Source organism: Sinocyclocheilus anshuiensis, unplaced genomic scaffold, assembly GCF_001515605.1.
Source record: "Sinocyclocheilus anshuiensis isolate Anshui unplaced genomic scaffold, SAMN03320099.WGS_v1.1 scaffold392, whole genome shotgun sequence".
Taxonomy (NCBI): Eukaryota; Metazoa; Chordata; class Actinopteri; order Cypriniformes; family Cyprinidae; genus Sinocyclocheilus; species Sinocyclocheilus anshuiensis.
In genome coordinates, this window is record NW_015557091.1 from 3,158,085 (window position 1) to 3,166,618 (window position 8,534).

The window sequence follows — 8,534 nt, forward strand, 5'->3', positions numbered from 1 at the left end:
TCAAATCAAAGCGTAAACAACGCAGCTGACACAGAATAGCATACGCTCTTTACGTTCAGTGGATATTCTCAAAAATGGCACCAGGGCACGCGGAGGAGATGAATTGATGAATAAAGTCATTATTTTTGTTTTCTTTGCGTACAAAACGTATTCTCGTAGCTTCGTAAAATTACGGTTGAACCCCTGATGTCACATGGATTATTTTACCGATCTCCTTGCTACGTTTCTGGACCTTGATCGTGGTAATTACATTGCTGTCTATGGGAGATTCTGTTTGAATTCATCAAAAATATCTTAATTTGTGTTCCGAAGATGAACGGAGGTCTTACGGGTTTAGAACGACATGAGGGTGAGTAATTAATGACAGAATTTTCATTTTTGGGTGAACTAACCCTTTAAATGATATGTCTGTATTATGTTACCTGAAAAATGTTCATTAACTGGAAGACTGAGTGATAATATTTCAAACTGATTTCTGTCATTTTGACATAGCCTAACAAATATTGTGTTTACTTGCTTTAGAAACATTCCATTAGCCTACACACTGCTAATAGGGATAAAAAAGTAAAAAGTGAAAATTACATTTTAAAGCATCCTTGAGAAAACAAACCTGGAAAGAGACATAAGGATTTGGGGAGAAAAACAAGAGATTCATAAGAAACAGTAGGCTAATGCTAATAAGTGCATTCCAGTTAATTATTCATGGGATGCAGGCCTGTTTTAAATTAAACTGGGAGAGCAGACCACAAATGTACAGTATGTTGTCTTTTTTCATACTATTACAGCGGGATACAGCTGAAGTCTAGCACATTCACAGAAAATGGCTTACTTCTGCTTTGCAAAATAATCTGGATAGCTTAGATGTGAAATTGAGGTGAGTTGAATCATCGGTGACTCCTTCCTTTCCTCCTCGTTAAGCAATACAAAGTTCAAATCGTCATTAGAAATCGTTGGAGTTCTTCTCACGAGGGGAGTGTTTGTGGTGTTTTGCCGTGTCTTCCCCACTGGGGGGCTGAGTGTTGGTTTGTGCAGCGGCTGCTTGTGATGAATGAGCTGAGGGCGTGTTTTCATTAGGCAGTTTAATTTGGAGCACAATTAGACTTCATCCTCTTTTAGAAGACAAAGCAGATTCTAAAGTTGTTAATTAAAAGGCCGAGTTGCAGACAGTGAAGATGGATGTGAACGGAGGGAATCCTCTCCAACAACAACAACACTGCACCCCAAATCAATTTATCCTTGTCTAACTAGCTGCTGTCCTCTCCCCATTAAAAACTAGTTGGTAATCACTAGTTCCACATTTTGTCTTCTCTGTTCTGATTTGTTTGTTTCATTTTCGTTCCTTGCCTCATCTCCTCTGCTGTTGTCTCGTCTCTTTTCTCCTCACGTCTCTTTTTATCTCCTCTCATTCACCTCTCCTCTCCTCTCTCTTCTCTTCTCTATGTTTTGTTTTTTTCCTCATCTCATCTCTGCTCCTCTAATTTCATCTCATCATGTCTCATTTCCTTTTTCATGCTCTTTCTCATCTCGCCTCCTCTCCTCAGCTGTTGTCTCATATCCTCTCCTCTTTTCTCTCTTCTGTTCCTCTCATGTTTCTTTTCATCCTCTCTTCTTTCTTCTCGTCTCATGTCCTCCCTTTTCATCTTTTGTTTGCTCTGCTCTCATCTCATCTCGCCCCCTCTTGTCTCGTTTTCTTCATCTCTTCTCTTCTCCTCATCTCAGCTGTTCTCCTCTTGTCTCATCTCATCTCAGCTACTTTTTCTGTCCACTCTAACCTCCACACCCAAAGCCGTGTTTAACATGTTATATATTAATGATGACCTCGGGTCGGATTCAGCTCAGCGCTTTCTTAATTGCGCTGCTCCTGTGGGACATTTAACTAAATCACTTTGCAAATAACAATACAGCTGCTCATAAAAACAGCGACTCTGAAGTGCACAAAAAGAAAACACAGGTTTCAAAACAGCACGTATCTCATCCGCCGTGACACAGGATGTTTTTTACAAACCGTCGCGAGAGTCCGTAAGGCCATCAAAACCAAGAAAGCATGCTTTGACGGACACGGCACATCCCATTTGTGTCCGTTTTACAGTCCCTATAAACCTTGGCGACAAGGGAAGTGAGACAACGTCTCTTCGCTCCAAAGCATCTGTGCGAAATCGGCACCTGCTGCGGTGGCGCGGGGAGTGAATCTTCTGGAGGAAATGGTTTATGAAGTACTAAATCTCGATGTGGAGACGGATGGAGTGTTTCTAGCCCTTGTCCCTGCATGCTGATGGGACGGACCTGTCCCTTCAGGTTAACGCTGAGATAAAATGAAGGCCTAGGTAAAAGATGACACATTTACGAGGAGGAACGTTCGTAGGAAGGGAAAGAGGAATTACCCATAATTCTTTGCGAATGTATTTAGTGAAGTATCTTTTACAGAAGTAACAATATGAATTTTTGATGATGGATACCGAGTCTAGTCAATGCTAATCGCTCACAAGCTCGACAGAAAGAGTGAGAAGAAAGAACAGTAGATGTGTAGACACGTCGCAGATGGGGAGGGAAGAGTGTCTCGGTTTGATTTACGATGCTGTCGTTCGGTATCCTCTCAGGTACCTGTTGTCTTGCTTTCATAAAGCCAGCAACACAGACACATACACTCTTTAGCCTTCCAGCTCCATTCATCAGCACAGAAGGTCCCCGTTCGGCTCTTTTCATCTCAGACGCACTCGCTCAGGCCCTTTGCAAGCACTCTTCTTTACATGACCAAATCAAACCGGTCAGAGATCTGCCCCTGCGATAACCTCCAGCCTCTTTGTGCTGTAAGGTTAGTCCCGCTATGTATCCAGCTGCCACACGCAGTCACCGCGAACAGATATCTCACTCTGAGCTGAATGGACCCGGGGTTTCTAAAGAGTCAATGATACATCCCTGTGATAGTGGGGTCTACTTTGTGTCGGTGGCCTTTAGCTGAGACAGATGGAGAGATAGACGTGCTGCTCTCCACTTCTCCATTCTCAGGACTGTACAAAGAGCCAAGAGCTTTGGGTCCGAGCGTTATTAGGAGTCTGGCAATAGAAACTCACACATAATGGAACGCTGTGGTAGACGTGAACTGTGATGTCACTTCCTATCTCTCCAAAGTCACAGTGATTTCAGACAGCTAAAGACGGCAAAATAATTAATTATGCTATTGATAGAATTTTAAACAGTGTGTAAAACACATGTTTGTATTACTAAAAGACTGATTATTTACTATGGATCCAATCTTATTTTGTTGGGGGGAAAAATCATTTGTCTTCTTGTCTTGTCAAATAACTGAAATAAAATAAATTTAAGTATTAAAATGACTAAAACTAAAACTGAAATAAATTAAAGCTATATAGAAATACAAATAACAAAATAATACAATGACAAACGCGTGTAACAAATTACTAATATTAAAATAAAAAATGAAAATGTAACAGTATATAAATAATACAAAAATAGCACTGGAATTGAGGTAAGAAACAGCATGCAAAACTGCAATTTAAATGCAGGTAAGCAAAATTAAAAACTAAAATTCAATTAATTAAAAACTTTGAAAGCTTTTGAACTTTGACACTTTGAAGTTTGAAGGTTAATAGGTCATATGGACAAAGACAGACAGACAGACTAGATAGATAGATAGATAGATAGATAGATGGATAGATGGATAGATAGATAGATAGATAGATAGATAGATGATAAGCTAATGTACATATTGAATTTTATGCACTGTAATTATTTATTTTTTTCAGTTCAATGTTAACAACAAAGGATGTTGATCTACATGTCATACTTGCATAATCAGGCTGTGATATGTACATTAGATGCTTTGCAAGGATTTTATGATGCTTTAATACCGACTTTTCATCCCCAGAATTGATCTAAACTTGTCCTGGTGGGTGAACAGCTCCTCTAGGTGGATGAGTCGAACTGCCCAATCTCTCCTGGCACTTTGTGATTTATGACCTTTTTGGTGACAAATCGCCTCGGTTACACCGCATCGGAATAGCAGCGCATAGAGTTGGCCTTCCTTAAATCAATGGCCCATTGTTCCTCCTCCGTGGACTCTCTGTGGCTGCCGAACAGGGACAAAGCCACCCAGATCTGCTGGAGAAAAGCATTGCTTTTAGAGAGCTCAGAAAATGGTGAGCTTCACATGTGGACTGCTGAGACAAAATAACTCAACATATTCATTTAACCCTGAATTAAAATTCAGACATGTTAATTTTCATTATGATTCATTCAGCTGTTCTTGATGGTTTGTCAAGCCTTCAGAATGAAAATATGAAAGTTTAGACTAGAGCAAGGGTATTATTTAAAGGTTATATAAATCTGCCCAATTAACCAGTAGGGGGCGTCGCAAAAGCAACCAACCATAGTTTGCTTTCTGTATGTGACATTTAAGGGCAGATACATCTAAAATCAATGACACCACAATAATAAACCAGCATGCAGAAAAGTGAAGAAAAAAAAATCAAACAAAGTCAGTAATTAAAGAATAGTTTAGTCAAAAATGAATATTTGCTGAGAATTTTCTCACCCTCACAACATACAAGATGTAGATGAGCTTGTTTCTTCATCAGAACAGATTTGGAGAAATTGAGCATTAGATCACTTGCTCACCAATGGATCCTCTGCAGTGAATGGGTGCCGTCAGAATGAGAGTCCAAACAGCTGATAAAAACATCACAATAATCCACAAGTAACCCACACCACTCCAGTCCATCAATGAACATCTTGTGAAGTGAAAATCTTTGTGTATGTAAGAAACAAATCCATCATTAAGGCATTTTAACCGTAAACCATCACATCTAGCCAAAATACAAGCCTATAATTCATAATAACTCTCCCACCAGAGTCCATCCCCAATTCCACCAACATATCTGTTTAGAACTGTTTTTGCTTGTAAACAGTGCTTGATTTGCACGTTTCTCTCCTAATTCAGATGGTATCAACTTTTTCACTGGAGAAAGCAATATTATGGATAGAGGAATGTTGGTAACCAAACAGTTCCATATGGAATGGAAGTCAATGGGACCCGAATTTTTATTTATGGGTGGACTATCCCTTGAAGGTCTGTCCATCCCTCTGATCAGCTAAAGATTCAGACTTGTGAAAAATGTGCCATAATGACATCACATCAGTCATCACAACTGACCGTACAATAAACTCTGATGACTAACTTTGTTTTCCTGCTCCTAAAGGTCACAGTTTCCTCAATCTATGTCCAGCTGGATGCACTGAGAGCTATTCTATGTTACTGTTTTTATTATGTGTCCATGTCACATACAATATTTCTCTCAGGCCAGTGAATCGGCCTTTCATTGGTCTAATGCTGTATGTTGAAGTTGCAAATTTTTCTCTTGGTAATAATGGAGAATTGTAGAGTAGAGTTTGATTATTTGAAGATGCCATCTGTCTGTTTTTATACTGACACAGTGTGTGAGAAAGTAATGAGGGTTGACAAGCTACACTGGCCATCCTCCAACTAAAGGTCACGTCTGGTGGGCTATTGGGTTATTGATAATGAATAATTTATGGTTTTATGTTATGTGTATTCCACCTGTTCACATGAATCATAATGTCTGAGGCAGTCTGTCTGATGTGAGGTTTTATATCTGAATCTGTATTGACATTATGAAATAATGATTTAATGTAACAACATAAAGAGCATAAATGATTACAAACTAAATGAAGCATAAGTATTTAAATAAAATCAAATGTGATGCACTACACAGGGACTTCTGGCAATGGTTTGGACTGTAAATTATAAGGGGGAGATCAATTTTACATTTTCATTGTATTTGTTAAGGTAACTTACAGTGAACAGTGATTATTGTACATAATCCAGCCAGAACACTCAGATCACAGACTAAGCATCTGCTTTTGGTTCCCAGATCTAGATTGAAATGCAGGGGTGACAGAGCCTTTGCTGTTTCTGGCCCCAAGCTATGGAACAATTTGCCATTGTCTATCAGAACAGCTGTCTGAGTTTAAAAGTCTCTTAAAAACGTATCTTTTTTCCCATGCTTTTAATGTTTTGTGACTGTGTTTTTCTAATGATGTGTTTATTTTATTGTGTGATTGGGTCAATGTAATTGTGTACAGCACTTTGGTAAACTAAGGTTGTTTTAAAAGTGCTTTATAAATAAATTGAACATTGAACAAATTAACAGATTTTTACTGTAGAATTTTACTTGTAGATTAGAATTTTACTTGAATTATAAAGAATACATAGTTATTCTTATAGCACTGTTTTAAAATTTGGGGATCTGTAAGATTTTTTAAAGACATGCTGACCGAGGCTGCATTTATTTGATTAGAAATACAGTAAAAACAACATTGTGAAATATTATTACAATTTAAAAGAACTGATTTCTATTTGAACAAAATTTCAAAAGAACATAATTTTTTAAATAGAAATCTTTTGTAACATTATAAATGTCTTTACTGTCACTTTTGATCTATTTAACACATCCTTGCTAAATAAAAGGGTTTTTTTTTTTCTAAAAAAAAATTTGATTTAGTGTATATGCTTGACTTAGTAACCACTGCTAATTGATCTAACTGATTGGCCTGATTGGCCCTGTGTGAATGCTCTGGCTTCCTATGGCCAAATAAAAAAAGCTGAAATGCCTTAAATTTAAAAGTCCGATTTTAAAGATTTCCTGAACGGAGTGTCTATTCTGATCAGCGGTTACAGCCATACAGCTGACAGAGTGAAGCGCTAATGGCAGACCTGATGGCAGACCTGAGAACTCTCTTTTATGTCTTAATAAACCTCCCTGCTCTCTTTCTCTCTTTTTCTCCTGCCACCAATGAGAGACTATGTTTTTTCTCGGCCAAAGAAAGGGGGCTGCCCACAGAGGATTAGCTTCCTGTCAGTGGGTCTGTCTCTTAATGAGTGGGACTTCACATAACCTTCAAACCGGGCCATGGAGCCGCCCAATGCCTGACAGCTCGGCCCATCTCCCCTTGCACCAATAACTGTCAAGCGCTGATCTCTCTCTCCATCTCTGCCATCGCCTTGCTTGGTCTTAACGGGGGTCCCATAAATCTGCCTGGCCCTTTTCTCCCAGGTCTGAGTCGGGCCTAAAAAATGACAGTTCCTCAGCACTCATTTTTATTCTTTATTTCATCTCCTCCCGTCTATCCTCCTGACCTGTATTTAAAGCACTGATACAACGCCGTTTGCCTATAGGGCTCGGGGTGCGAAGAGAGTGACTTCATAACTCACCTTAGAATAACAGAGAGAACGACCACGGGAGAAAGAGAGGGAGAAGTATAGAAATTGAATGGGTTATGGGGTTATTTGAAGGGCACCGCTGTGGCTTTGTCATTATCAATGTGATCTTTGGCATCAATTTCTTATTACATAATACATCACTACAATCAGGAGCGGGGGTTTGTTTGTGGTCGAGGGTGTTTGCAAAGCACTGTAAAGGATTATGGTTCGCTCTGTGTCTCTTCATTATGGACCAGGGGCGAGTGAAAGATAGCATCAGTGTGTCCCGGGGCAGAGCACTATAAAGGGCGCAGGGCCTTACAGGCTCATCTGTGAGTGTGTGTGTGTTTTGTACACATATGAAGACATACATCACTGCCACTATGTTCAATTGTAAAATTGCTTTTCATAACAGCAGAATTCATGTTTATAGCTGTTAAGATTGTTTTGGAAAATAAAAATTCTTAAAAATGTAGCCTGCTTGTGTCTTATTTTAGTGTCCTGTTAACTCAAAATGCATGTCTGTCTGTGCGGTGTTAAAGAAAAGAAAAGAAAAGATGGAATTTTTACAATTATTAAAATTAATTGAAATGTTTAAATTATTATTTATTGTACGTTATTATTATTATTATATTTATTTATTTATTTATTGACTGGCAGCACATAAGTTGCAATAAATAACATCACCATAGCAATTGTAGTGGCTATATAAATATAATGAATTGAATATTTATTTCAAAAATATAATAAAATATAAAAAATATAATTATATTAAATATAAAATGTTAAATACTGGCAGCACACAATAAATAACATCACCATAGCAATTGTAGTGGCTATATAAATATAATGAATTGAATATTGAATATTTAAATATAATAAAATATAAAAAATATAATTATATTAAATATAAAATGTTAAATATTAAATTATATATATTATACTTATAATAAATTATAATAATATATAATAACAATAACAATTATATCAATTTTAGACTTATTATAATTCTATTTTTATATACTTTTTTGAAAAATTAATAAAATCCTTTATTAATCCTTTATAAAATCCTTAAAATCCCTCAGAGCTAGTAGAGCAAACTGATGCTCGTATTCGAATTTAATTTCAGCCATGAATGGACTGTATTGCTTAGTTTTCTTTGGAATTAGCTTAGGAATAGTAATCCCTTCCTGTAGTGTCATTTCAAGGGCAAAAAAAGAAAAAAGAAAAACAGTTTGGAATTCACCCCAGGTAAAACTCAAGTGGTATTGACCATACAACCATTCTCTAACTCAAA